The sequence below is a fragment of the Platalea leucorodia genome (assembly GCF_965183815.1).
Source record: "Platalea leucorodia genome assembly, chromosome: Z".
NCBI classification, from domain to species: Eukaryota; Metazoa; Chordata; class Aves; order Pelecaniformes; family Threskiornithidae; genus Platalea; species Platalea leucorodia.
Window position 1 is genome coordinate 54,780,844 of NC_138858.1, and position 14,261 is coordinate 54,795,104.

General features: G+C 45.7%; 1 protein-coding gene across 5 annotated transcripts in view; it reads left to right on the forward strand.

Moving 5' to 3' along the window:
* Positions 1-7,292: 7,292 nt before the first annotated feature.
* ABCA1 (ATP binding cassette subfamily A member 1) overlaps positions 7,293-14,261 on the forward strand; it is a 99,812-nt gene continuing 92,843 nt past the window's right edge. For 2 of the 5 annotated variants that reach the window (XM_082336635.1, XM_082336639.1), the window contains exon 1: positions 7,529-7,672. The gene's annotated coding sequence lies outside the window, so the exon portion shown is untranslated. Of the gene's footprint in view, positions 7,312-7,528; positions 7,673-7,720; positions 7,839-10,305; positions 10,490-14,261 lie in introns of those variants that run through there. The other 3 variants (XM_082336638.1, XM_082336636.1, XM_082336637.1) reach the window with 3 other exon arrangements.

Sequence of the window (14,261 nt, forward strand, 5' to 3'; positions counted from 1 at the left end):
AGCCCCGGATGCCTGCGAGTAGCTAAAGAATGTAGAGGTCAAACCTGCAGCCTTGATAAAAGAGCTGGAAACATTCAGAAAGCGAAGCTGTTTCAACAGGGCAAAACGTAACAGCTGGCAGAACTCAAAAGCTGCCTGTTTTTTTATGTAAAAGCACAGTGCAAAGCAAACCCTAAACTGAACAACCTAGCGAGAGGAAAACAAGTTAGGCTCTACAGAGCAGACTGCAGCGTCTGTAAGCGTGTCTGTAAGTTGGCTGGCAATTCTGAGCAGCTCTTGAAAGATTTGGGTTTGAATAGAGGTCCTTCATTCTGCAGCATGAGTTTGTCTTCATGTCTGGGGAAACTCAAGATTTGAAGAGACACCTTTAAAGTGCAATTGCAGAAGGTGCTTCTCCAGCTGTGTAAAGAGAACAAAAGCAAAACCTGGTCTCGGTCCTGTCTCTGGAAAAAGTCACTCCTGGAAAAGGAGGTGTAAAAGAGGTGTTTCTTGCCTCCTGGAAATCAAATCCCTGTAGGATGGCATGGACACAGAAAAGCTCGGTAATGTGGAGTACTCATGAGCTCAGCAGAGGCCAGGGAGGGGAAAAGAGGAGGAAATGGTTCTGACAACAAAGAAGAAAAAGTGGGACTCTTTAAGGGTACTGTAGTTCATGGCAGGCAAGAGGCCTGTATCCTCCCTTCTTACAGACGTGGAGATGCTGTCAGGAGAAGGATTGAAGCACTCTTCCATCTCTGCGCTGGAGGTTTGGTGGGTAAAGAGTGAGCTGGAGGAAGCTGCTGTGAGGCTGAAGAGCCTAAAAGCACACCTTTGCTTGGGCGGAGGCCAAGGGGCTCACTGGCCTGTATATTGCAGTGAGGCTAGGTAAATAAAACCTTCCAGGACCTGAGGGTGGCTTGCTCTGGGTGTAACTCTTCTGTCAAGCGCAGAGGTGAGGGACAGTGTGCTTTCCTCCACAGCCTCTGGTCACTGGCGCTGAAGCAGGCCGTACAGTTATGGAGTAGTCCCCTTCTCTCTTTCCTTCTGGTTCACAGGCTGGTTTTGAATACTTGACGGTGCATTTCCTTCCCTTCTTGAGTGTCATTATCTAGTGAAGGAAAAACTTCACTTCCTAAAACTGATCCCCTTGCCACTAAGATTTGCACTGAATGCTGTTGTCTGCAGCTCTAGAACTGCGGGTGAAAGAAGCTTTGTTAATCAGGGACTGACTTTATCTACAGATAAAGGGGGCACTGCCAGCCTGTGCAGTCCAATTCCCAAGCGCGCATCTCCACTGACTAAACGGAGCTACTCAAACACATGCTGTCTATGTAAAAGGCTGAAGCTTTTGTAGTAATGAGCCCAGTGTAGGATTCCCTATTCAGGCAAAAGTTGCATTGAGTTGCATGAGGACTGATTGAGTAAGGATCTTAAACAGTCACATTTTGATCTGTCTTAAATAATTGTTGAAGAAACTAGAGTACTGTAACTGATGTGAAATGGCATTTGGCTGGCCACAAGGAAATTTTGGGAATTGGCCATTTTAACTTACCTCTCAAGGGCTAAATTAGTGAAGTTTACGTCCTGGTTGGTCCATTTTACACCAGTGAAGATTTGTCCATCAGTACCTAAACTGAGGTTAGGTAAAACCTCACTGCATCCTTTTGTTTGGCTTTCTTCACATTTCATTGGGTTCTGTGTCTACTAGGCTTCATTTCTGTTTTGTGATGAATTTTTGCTTCCTTGTTCCATGCACTGGGGATGTTACTAGCACGAACATTTATCATGGGAGATGAAATGCAGAATTTTTAAAGCATGGGCTTTGTTCACATTGAACTTTTACATTCTGCATAGTTATCCATCCAGTCACATTGCTCGCACAGAAACCCTGACTTGTGCAGCCCAGTTTATCCCTATAAAAGTTGTCTGGCAATGCACATGTAATGCACACTGAAATATTTCTGCTGAAATAGTCCTGGTTTGGGCTAATTTTTAAAAGATAGACAATTGCACAGAGGAAGGTTGAAACGTTAACACAAAAATACATTCATGCTGCATGCCATTATAAAGTAGACCTCTAGGGAATGTGAGAAAGGAAGAACCTTAATATAAAATTAAAATTGCTACCTTACATAAGCTTCCAGTATTTTAGTTGGCGACTCTACATACTTCCTTTGCTCTTCAAACTATAGGTTAGATCCACAGTTGGGAAAATCAGCTTATTTCTGGCAAAGTTGAAGAATTTTTACCACCTAAGTATTCGGCTGCATGTATATTTTACATCCAAACTGTAGTAATTTTCTTAACAGTGAGCTTCACAGTACCTTGTTGTATATAGATAACTGCAGATGTAATTTTGCTTATATTTATTGTTAAGCATTTGTGAGAAATGACAAGGCTATGCTTGTGGCAGTGGTCTTTCTTCTTAAAATAACAGCAGTCATTTGGCAACTAACCCTCATGAGAGATGGCTTTTAAATCACCCTTCTTAAACACGAGATATGTTACATTAAGAAACGTTACCCATAACTGCTTAAATCATGGCTTGCTCGTATCTGAGCTTCAATATATTTATATTTTATTTAAAGGATTTAGAAGCAGCTTATTCATGATTGCAGCCAGTTTGAAGCCTACGTTTATATTGAAAGATGGAGAGGACGAGAGCAAGCTCTTTTGCCCCCAGCAGGCACTGGGACAGGCCTGCAATGTTCTTTGTCCAGAAGGCAGTAACTTCCCAGATTCAGTGCTTCGCATGGCGCAGATAAGCACTTCAAAGCTTCCCCACTGCAGGGCACAGCAGCGGACGTAGGGATTGTTAAACCTTAGCCAGTGCTTCTGTTTCTCTCCAGGTGGAACAACTAAACAGCAACTACCTGGTATCTGTTTTTCTGTAAATAGAAGGATGGGAAGAAAATTGAGCATAGCAATTGGCAGTAAACAGCATGATGCAGTCACTTGTACTCACTGGGCTGTAAACCAGGCTGACGTGACTAACTCTCATGTTAGGAAATACAAATTGAAGCTAGGCTGCTCAGTGAGAGCTTATGCTGCTATAAAATAATAGCAATGCAATTATTTCTTGCTAAAAGTTAGGAAGCTCTTTCCAGGAAGACCTTATGAAAGCTGTCACCATTCTCTGACTCAGATATTGCAAATCAAGGGAGACAGTAAAACAAGACAGAGCAGGTACTTGAAATGCAGATTAAACCTTCACTGTGTACCCCAAGATACAGTAGTGAGGAATCTTTAAGCTATGGTTATGCTACAAAACTGTCAAGTAATAGAAAAGAGATGAGCAAAGCTCTTTGAAAAGTAATTTTCTGAACAAAAGTATTGCTAAACTGCTATCTTTCCTGCTTCCTGAACTTAGTCCAAACTAGGTCATCTAGGGCTAAAATGAGCTTGGATTTCCAGATGGAAATATCTCAACAAATGACTGCAAAAGGTGTATTAAACTGTGACTTGCTTTATTGCTGAAATTTGTCTTAGACCTCTTCAGTTTATACCAAGGCATTTCTTGATGTGCTTGACTAAGCCCAGTCTTCTCTAGCATCCTGACGTTGGGAGCCATCAATCTTGCAGGCTCAACAACGGTGTGTTTTGCCTTGCAGAAGTTTCAAGTACGAAGAAACAACTTCCTCCTCAGCAAGAACATAGCGTGTTTTCCTATTTTCAGTTCCACCCCTTCATTCCACTACATAATGTCTGTTCCATGAACAGCAATTTACATGTTCTCTGACCTCTCAGTATCTGGGGTAGCTACAGTCCCTTTGCAGCTCTGTAGCTCTTCCCTTGCACCCAGCCTTGGACCCTAGTGCGGGCTGCTTGTTCGCACTGGCAAAAGGACGTTGAACAGGTTGAAGGAGAAGGCTAGGCTTTGGAAAAGAAGAAAGGATCAGGTCTAATCTGAAAGTGCATGTCATGGAAACTGCGTATTAGGCGTAACTGGCAGGCTTTTAGTAGCAGGGTGCTGCAAGGGAGGAGGCTGTGAACTCCTGTGTGCCAGTCACAGCTGCTTTCAGCCAGCTTTGAGAGCAGCACATGGCACCCCTGCTCAAGCATATTTAAGAAAGAGCAGCAGCCTCTAGGGCAGGAGGTGCTGGTGGAGACATAAGGACATCTGTGAGGAGATGTAGGAGGAAGAATTGGAGGAGACACATGGAAAGGAGAGACATTCTTGGAAGGAGGCACTCCATGCCAGAGCAGGGGCATCCCCGGAGGGACTGTGGCCAATGGAGGACCCACTGTGAAGCAGAGGAGGCAAGGAGCAGCTGAGGAAAATGAGTAAGCAGCAAGGAACAGCAAAAAGGAACCATTACACACTGACTCCAGCTTTCCACATTGTCCAGTGCCTCACAGAAAGAATTGGGAGGGACTGAGCATAACACCTATGGAAAGCAAGGGGTGTTGAGACTAGGAAGAGGGTAGGAGAGCTGCTTAACTGGAGCTGAGTTTGGGGAGGGAAGAGAAATGGTCTTTCCCTAAGTGTTTAATTGTTTATGTCTTCTTTTTTTTCCCCTCAATATCTGAATCAGTAGTTGAAATTTTGTGTTATCTGAATCTGAATTCTCTCAGTGCCAGGAGGCACACAAGGCACGAACATCGTTCTTCCACTTCGATCGGTCTGCGGCTGCGTGCTCTGGAATCAAGGGCCACAGCGCAGTCTTCCGTCGGTTTCCCCCTCAGGACACGACCGATCCAGCTCTATCTCCTCCTCCTCACTTCATTACCGATTTTCTCCATCCCCGCCATTTCTGATGCTCGTCGTTTCTGCAACTTTTTATTTTTTTTTTCCAGGAGGAGGTAGTTGGCCTCCTGCCCAACCCCCATGACTTGGAGGGCCAGTGGTTTTTCTGTCAGGGTGGCCTTCCCTTAGGCTGCGTTGGTTCGCGGCACCTTCTTCAGTTTTATCCGGTGCACCCTCCAGAGAGGGATCCCCTATCCACCACCCAGGGGACGCGCCTTCTAGCCGTGCAGCCCCAGCCGAAGGGAAATTTTGTGTTAACTGACAATAAATTAAATGAAGCAGAATTCCCTGACTGAGACTACTTTGCCTGCAGAGAGCTGTCACACCTTCCACAGGACACGACAGCCAACATAATGTTTGCTGTGGATGTAAGACGGGAGGTACAAATGTCTCTGAGAAATCAATAAGAGCCGCATGTGCTCATCCACTCTGGAAACTCAAGCCACCCAAATATAAGTATAGTCATTGTTATTCTTAGAAACTATTCCCAGCGTGGCTATTGACTTTGTGTTTGTACAGCCTAGCCATCGGATCTAACCGTGCCCCCTTCCCATGCCATCCTTCCTGTACCGTTTGTCAGCGCTTGTCTCTCAGTGACCCGACGCCACTGCCGTGCAACCAGGAGAATGCCGAAGTGGAGAAATGCTATCCAGCGGTGCACAAAGATGCTTTCCCACCATCATGCAGGTATTTTAACAGAGCAAACTACAGTAAATGCTCCATTTGCTTCTCACGAACAGCTGCATATTAGCTACTTCATTGGAAAATGTTGTCCAAATGCTTTAACAGTTGGCACAGATACCAATTTCCAGAATTCAAAAAATCCAGCCTTCTGATGATATTGGAAAAACCCACAGTTTCTTCAGAGGAACCTGGTTTAAGGAGACACCAGTAGCAGGGCAATTTTCAGCTCTTTGGTATTGGCGTAGCACTGTTTCCACTGATTTCAGGTCACTAATTCTTTTGAAAACCCTACCCAGTATACCCCACTCTCTTTCAAACTCTTTACGACATGAGATGAGCCCTAACACTCTGCTGATAGTAAATGTACTCTTTCTCCCTGTGTCCTGAGTAAACATGGTGAAATTATTTATTTTACAATTTAAAGTTACAATCCAGTAAATGTTTGGAAATGTGTAAAGATGGAAAGCTGTAGGATATGGTGAAAAACGCACAGCTGCATTTATACATTAAAGACCCAATTTTTATTTCAGTTTTACAACCAGACAAAGGTACAAACAGAGTGAATCCGTTTAAGGCAGTGAAGTTATGTAGCAGCTACGCTGGGGAAACGAAGATCAGGACGAGGAGCTTTTTCACTTTGTCCAGCCCTGAGCCCCTCTGTGAGGTGGTGACTGAGGGAAGGAGCTTGGGTCACTGCCGAAATGAACGTGTCAGCTTTTATTCAGTGTAGAAGGGTCTGCGATATTAATTTGAATATTTACTGCTATCTGTGAGACTCCAGTGCATAGTATTATTTCAGATTACAATCAGTCCAAGCTCTCTGGAGTTTGCTTTCAGGTATTTGTATTTCTATGCCACTGGAAGAAATACAATGGTGGTAGGCTGAGCATCGAAATACAAGTCAGGCAACTTGAAGATACAGTTCCCTCAGTAACCATATATCACCCAGATTTCTCATAATAAGGCAAAGCAGTAACAGCATGAACAGTAACATCAACCACTCCATTGCAGAAGAGCAATGGCAGTGCATGATGTCTGTAGAGGGAACCACAATTTAGAGTTGCCTGCCTTTTGTGCATTACTTTTTTTGATTCACAGAGCATTTTATGCATTGAAAATGCACTGCTACACTTTCACAGATTGCACTGCAGTGTTTTTAAGTGCTCCTGCCATGTACCAAGCAAAAAATTTGGAAGGAGTTGCATGATGGGTGATGTTTTTACGGGAGGAGCACATTTGGACAAGGAACTGTGACACCCTCAGCCATCTGAGACTTTAATCTAAGATCAGTAACACAGGCCATTTCTCAGGTAGCTGAAACATGCCATCATTTATGGATTTTGTGTTTGGAGCAAGTCAAGTTGGACACTGTGAACCTTTAAAGATAAATTGAGATTTTTTTTTTTTAAAGTTTGTGAATGGTTGCCAGTTTCTCCAAAAACTGACACAACTGAATTCATCCTTATTTATGGGTAAGTATCAAAGTGCTAGCTTTCACAGTTCCTTGCCTTTTCCTTACCACAAGTGACACGGAGGACAAATTCTGGTCCCGTCGAAGTTGGTTATTATTGATTGATTCCTGCCAGGCCAGCGCTGTTGGTACGCCCTGTCGCTGGACAGCCGAGGATGTGTCTGTGTCTGTCTGCACAGCCGGTGCTGGGCTGCACCGGCTCAGCTCTGCAGGTGCGGGGAGCGGAGCAGGCGCGGGGCGGAGGGCGGCGGCCGCGCAGCGGCCCCCCGGGTCCCCCCTGCCCGGTTCCTGGACCCGCGTCCCGCCGCGGCGGGGCCGGGGCGGACCTACGCAGCCCCGCAGTTTGTTTTTGGCTGCCATGTGCCCGCCTACATGCAAATCGCCGCGTCCCCGCCCCCCAAACAGCCGCCGCCGAAAAGGGAAAGAAAAGGTGGGGGGAAGAGAAAAGGAGAGAGGGAACAGAAGAAGGGAAAGAGGAGAAGGGAGAGACAAAAAGGAGGGAGGACGGCAGCGAAAGGGGAAGGGGACCGGCGGGCTCCTGGGCGGCCCCGGCGGTGGAAGGGGCGGGCGGCCCCGCTGCGGGCAGCTCGGCGCTGCCCTATAAGAGGCGCTGCGGGGCGCGGGCTGCCGGCAGCGGGAGCGGGGCTGGGGCTGGGGCTGCCGCCGGCGCCGGGGCGGGGGCTCGGAGCCGGGAGCGCAGCGCGGAGCGGAGGTAGCGGAGCGGCTCGGCTCGGCTCGGCTCGGCTCGGCTCGGCTCCCCGCGGGACCGACGGCGGCTGCCGGCCGGGGAGGTAGGCGGCGGCGGCGGCGGCGGGGAGGAGGAGGAGGAGGACGCGGACGCGGAGGACGCGGAGGACGCGGACGCGCCGCGGGCAGCTGTCGGGGGAGTCTTCCCCGCTCGTCTGCGCCTCGCCCGGAGCAGGCGGCATAAAGCGAGAGAAAAAGAAAAGCGAAGAAGTGGGGTTTTGTTCTGTTTTGCTCTGTTTTTTCGTTTCCCGGCGTGGTGCCGCTCGCCGTGCCCAGCGTGTCAGGAGCGTGGCTCGGAGGATGGCTTGCGGGGCATCGGGAAGGGGCTAACAGTGGGGCGTTTTTCCTGTGTTTTTTGTTTTGTGTTTTTTTTTTTTTTTTTTTAAATAATTGTTTTATTTTAGCTTATCCTGAGCGAGGCGACCCTGACTTGGCAGCGCCGGCCTAGGGTGCCTCACCTTACCGCCGCCCCTTCCAGCCCGGGTGGGTGCTAGCGGATAACGGGGGGGGGTGTCATCCCTTTCACCCCTGCCTCAGTCTTGTGAAGTCGTGGGGGGAGAGGGGAGGGCCTTGGGATGAGGGGGAGCGTAAAACTAAAAGATCGATCTGGCCGCTTTTGTGGTGGGCAGGAGGTTCAGTTGCGTGCAGCAAATCTGGCTTCTGCCTGCCAGGCTGCTGTTAAGCCTGGACTGCTACATTGCAACCCATCGTCAGCCTGTTGGACAACGCTGCTCCTTCGTTCAGGAGGTGCTCACCAGGTGCTTAAAACGTGTCGGAAAGATACTCCGGTTCTAAATTAAAAGTTCACATGAAATGGTATTTTTGCCTGTTTTAAACATAAACCGGGAGTGCTTGCTCCCTCCCCCCCTCCCCCCCAGCTGTTGCCCTTGGAAATTTTAAGGTTGTACAAGTAACTTACTTGGAGGATCAAAATTCATCTTTAATGTGTTGGAGTAGACCTGACTGAAGCCAGAGGCATGTAAACGTGCTCACATGCTTGTAAACATGTGCTAAATTGAAGCCTAAAGAGGAGCTGGGCTTTCTTGAAAATTATTGATATGGATTAACACATTAAAGTTCAGTTTGGAGGTGCCTTTGAAAATGAGTTGCTGCTGCAGAGAACAGCCACGTCTTGGGGATGTTCCATTAACAACAGATGGCCAGGCTTGCTGTCGAAAGGCTCTTGTCATGGAGCAGTCTCGCTCAGTTTGGAAAGCGGGTCATGGTAGTAAACACTCAGTGCAAATGCTTTTTGTGCTTGGCCCTTGTGGCACAGGTTGCCTCCCTAACCCGTCGGAATGGTAATGTGTGCTGAGACTTCCCGTAACACGGATCAGTGCGTGATTCTGTGATGCCCCTGTAGGCTATTAAGCTAAATGGGTACTGCCTGGGACCCTGCAGTGTGTTCCTGATGTAACGGATGCCAATGCTGTTGATGGGTCTTCACAATTCGTTGTGCAAAGTTGAACTTTAATTTATGTAAGGGTGGTGTGGTACAGGCTGTATCTGGTGTGGTCTGGACAAGTAAGGGCAGGAGTCTGATGCCTTTACTCGTGATGTGGAGCACCTTGTTTCTCATGTAATCATCATTTGGTAGGGCCGATTATGGTAAGCATTAGAAGTCAACTCTTGCCAAAGTGTAGTTAAAAGTTTGGTAGCATGGAACACAACAGCTGTAGTTCAAAAGAATTCAGGTTGAACTTTTTAAGTTGAGAATGCCTAGCTTTAAAAAATAATTAAAATTGATGCTTTTTTTATGCTCACTGTAGGTGTTCTGAGGAGATGCCTGCTGGCCTCTGGGTGGCAAGAGATCCCAATTGCTGTCATCTGGGGTTAGAGGGTAATAATCAAGCAGCTAGCCCCAACCATCCACAATAACCTTCCCCTGATGAGTTGTTGCTGCAGTACACTTAGCCATATGATAGTTATGTGAAACAAACACCTTGGGTGCACCTATATGTAAGATTTCGGCATTTGCAGGAGTCACTGTAATCTTTTGGATATCAATTCAGCATTTCCTCTAAATACAGCTGCATAGCAGTGCAGGCAGGTATGTTGAAAGTTTCTTAATGATCTCTTCACCCAGTGAGATTGAGGCATGTTTATAAATCAGTTTGCCACAGGCAGCTGCTGGCAAACCTTTTTTGTAATGCTAAATTTGTTTTCAAGAACAAGTGTAGCTCAACGCTATTCGTGTGAGCAGAGACTTGGTCCAGCACCGAATTTGACGTCTGCCGTCACAGTGTAGATAAGAGTGGCTTCTGGTAAAATGCTGACCTACGGAAGCTGAAATGCCATGAGTTTATAAAAAGGTCAGTAAAATTATTTCAGCCTTTGTTCCAGGAGTAGCCTTTTCTCTAGCATTCCTTAGGCTGAACTTCCCCCTGCCTGCGCGAGGGTAAAACAGTCTGCCGTGATTCAGGAAAAAGCCTCCGCGGCTTGAGAAAGGCGGCTGTGGACCTTCTGTGCGGATTCTGGGCTGGAGCATTCTCGTGTTAATCAAGTGTAATATACACAATTCAGAAAAGAAGGCTTCCTTGCCTTCATTGCTGCAAGCCTGTAGTCTCACCAGTGAGTTCATCTGCAGAGTTACACCCAGAAGGACAGAGCAGGAGGTGGATTGGTGCTGAACTCCTCTATCTGGCCAGATGTGATCAGCTCTGCTAGTGTTTATCACATGCATTGCACCATGCAGGCACAACATCTCTCAGGGTGTGGTTTCTTCAGAACTTCAATCCAGAGTAATTGAAGGTTTCTAGTGAGCTAGTAATGGACCTGCTTCGTTTTCCCCCTGAGTGCCTGTTCTCTTTTTCTCTCTTCATCCATTTCATCCTCCTGGCACTGGAGTTCACCAACCCAGGGTGAGTAACTGAGAACAAGCTCTCTTCTTTTTGCTTGGTTTGTTCCCCCCCCCCAACATCCTGTGTTCAGAGTCTTCTCATGGCTTTGTGAGCACTGGTGCCAGTTCAAAGATGATGACAAGAGTGGAGCAGAAAGGGAACCAGACTACCACTTTGTTTAAGTAACCTCGGAGCAAGCACCGTTGGTGTTTATATAGATCTCCTAGGCTGAGCAACACACCAGATCCTGAAATAAGTCCAGAGGCCATGGCTGACCAAACACCAGCATGTTTCTGTTAGGCTGGTTATTATTGATGACTCCTGCCGTGAGAGGGGCTAGAGTCAGGACCTACTGTTTAGTAAAACATATTTTATACATATGACATATTTTCCACGTTCATCTGAGACAGCTAGGGACTCTACCCACTTTCTCCAGGTCTGACACAGTAGAAATTTGCTCTCTCTGATGTTGTCTCATATTTATGCTGGCTGAGGATTTTAATCCTGAATGCTTGAAAGTTTTCTGTGTAGTTAACAAGCACATATATCTGCAGTTACTGATATCAAGAGTATAGATTAAAAATACCATGGTAAGACTGTACTTGTAATGTTCAAAAGATGATCATCACAAAAAAGTTAAAATAGTTCATATTCTGTAGCTATATGTCTTGTATTTCTATGGGTCGTACAAAAGTCATACAGAACAACTCAGAAGAGCTACCTTGATTTGAACTACTGACTGGAGCACCCCTTCTCTACTTTTTTCTGGTTTGTTTCTTTAAAATGGGTGGCAGCAAAGCTGGTCCTGTCTTTTTTAGCATTTGTCATTGGGGGGTGGGGGAAGCACGTGAGCTTGCCTCAAGGACTGAGAGTGAGACAGAGTAGGATGGAAAACTGTTGATGCAGCTTTCCTGACACAGCAGGCTAACGCTGTAGGAAAAATGGGAGCATTCAGGTCTTTATTCATTGGGTTATTGGTGAAAAATCTTGATCATAGGTTATAAGAATGCACATCAGTTTGAATGGCATGAATATCCACGTACAAGCTGACCTTTTTCCTCTTCTGATATTTTCTGGAGGAGTGTTGCTTAGCAGAGCTCTGTCTAATGCAATGAGATTGGTTTGTGTTATGCTAACTTTGCTAGGGAACAGTCGGTATTAGACAGAAAAAGGAGAGCAAAAGAGCCTTTCCAAGACTGTTCTGGTTTGGGCTAGATAGCGAGGTCATTCTCCGGGAAAGAACAAACAGTAAGAGCCTCTGACCACACAGTTCAGAGATCGTTCTGGAGGTCTGGTTTCCTTTTTAGCAAATAGCAGGCAGGGCTCTGTGGAAGATAGAGGTGGCCAAAACCTGTTACCACCCTACTTGCTTGGCTCCCTGAAACAATCTGCAGTTTTACCAGCCCATTTCCAAGCGAATGGTTGTTACCAGGAGCAGGCAAGCAAACCCTGCAACTAATATTCATTAGCATTCTTGGTTGTTAGCTTAGTAAAAGCCCAAATTAAGCCACGTGGAAGGTCTCAAAGCAGCAGCAGCAGCAGAGGTGGTGGTGTAGGTAACAAGAGCAGAACTAGGGACCAGGAGAACCTGGTTCCCAGCACCTGTGTCCATCTTCTTGTGATGTGTTGCCCCTGTTTCCTCTTACCTGCTTTTGCCATTGTTATAAGAGTGACATGACAAAAGTTTATCCTCTTCGTGGTAGAAGTGAAAGCGCGTTTTTTCTCAGCTGCAGTGGTTGACACATCTTTAAAGACTGTAGGCTGTGTTGCTAGTGTCAGCAACCTGGGTTTGAGACCCTGATTTTCAGATGTAGCACCTGCTTTTCCAGGTGAATTTTCGTGCCTTCAAAAGCAACAGGCAAATTATCATACATGTTCATTTGTCTGAGAGCCATATTCATGGGGAATATATCGATATTCTAGGGTTCTACTGATGGCTTTTTTCCTCTTCCGTATATTGTAATTGTGCTCTCATGACAAGAGTTTGGCTATGGCTGCCAATAAAAGCAGAGTTAGGACCAAATTTGAACGGATTAAAAAAATCCAAAACTCTCCTCATCCAAACAATAAAGCAGCACCAATCTTTTCTGAGCACAGATGCATGGACATTTCATTCTGGTAGCAGTATGGGAGTCAACGTTCAAAATCCACTGTTGCCCTAAATAAAATGTTCCTATTTAATAAACTAAATTGATCCTGTGTTTGTATTTTTGTTCTACCAATGGCCAATGTGCTTTTTATCTAATTTCTTTGTTTTAAAGTATTTTAGATATTTTAATTATTCTTTACCCTATTAAATCAGAGTAGCAATTCTTACTGCTTTATTTCCCAGCTCTCTCAAACCTATATTTAAATAGTCATCCTAAAGTGAGCAATAGGAGTTTTTCTACTGTCTTTGGAGAGATCTGCACTTGCTTCCTTCTTCTAGCAAACTGATACCATCACCTGTACATCATCTGTTTTCAGATTTCTTCAGATCTTACTTTTCCCAGGTTTTTTTTGTTCTCCTGATTGCCATGTCTTCTAGAGCTTCATTCCCAGTTCTTGTGACATGCTTTTAGTATTCCACACCACTACATCTATCTTCCCAATTGTGTTTATATATAAAACCAGATGTAATTGCAGTCAACTGGATTGTCTGTGGGAGTATGCTTTGACTCCAGTGGAACTTTCTCAGCACCATTAAGGATATCCTAAGCTCAACAAAAAAAATGTATGTTTTGGATCCTATATCCATTAAAAACTTGCAAAACTTTTGTTTATATTTCTCTCTTGCAGGCTTATTGCTTTTCCTTTTGGCATTTCATGCCACTTCTGCACTACCTGAAGTGTTTTCTGTTCTGAGTCATTTGGTTGAAATTGAGTAGACCACAGCCCTCCACCTCTGTGCTTCATCCCTTGGAACTATTGGAACAAACTAACGGAGCTCTGTCCTGAATCCTTCTGCATCACGAGATGTAGCTTAGGACATGAATAAATTCTGTCATCCTTCTCTCTTAGATTTGTCTGTGCCTAATGTTAAAATAGGCATATGTTAGCCTGCTTTGCATGTCTGTTAACTATCACACTGACCCTAAGGACTGAAGCTTCAGCAGCGGGGGAATGGGTTACAGAGCTGGAGCTAAAGCATGTGGAACAACTGTTTCCTCCGTGGATCAGGCAAAACGGGGAGGATTGGCACACGCTTTCTGGCAGTGCTCCCGGCTCGCTGCCCTGTGCCACACCTGCCGCAGCAGGCACGCAGGCTTCCTTCTTACCATCTGTGCCAATTATTTTCATATTCTTCTATGAATAACTTCAGTGATAAGCAGTTCTTGAACTCTGTATTGGTTGCCAAGATTGATCACTGATTCATTCCTCTTCATAGCTGACACTCACTGCTTTCAAAAGTACTTGGACATCTGTTTATCCCTTCAGTGAATTACTAGCTTCCAAATCCCTGCAGTTAGGTGGTAGCCATGTGGGAGCCGAGGAGGTGTTGTGGCCCTGTCTGTTGTGGGCTTTCAAGGATCAAACTCTGCTCAAGCTGACAATGGCTGCTGCGTGCTGCCTTTGCCAGTTTATTGCTTTTTTTGACAATGTCATTTCCTTTCATTGTGCTAGAGGCTTTTTCTTGCCTGATGTTTTTCTGCATAGTGCAGGGATATTTTTGTTTCATCTGCTGTTACTTATACCTCTGCCACAGATAGCAGTACAGTTGTGTAGATACCAAGCTTAACAGCCAGCTTATTCTTTATGCCAGTGAATCTCAAAAGCACCACTGGGATGTTTTCTACAGTATAAGCCATGTTGT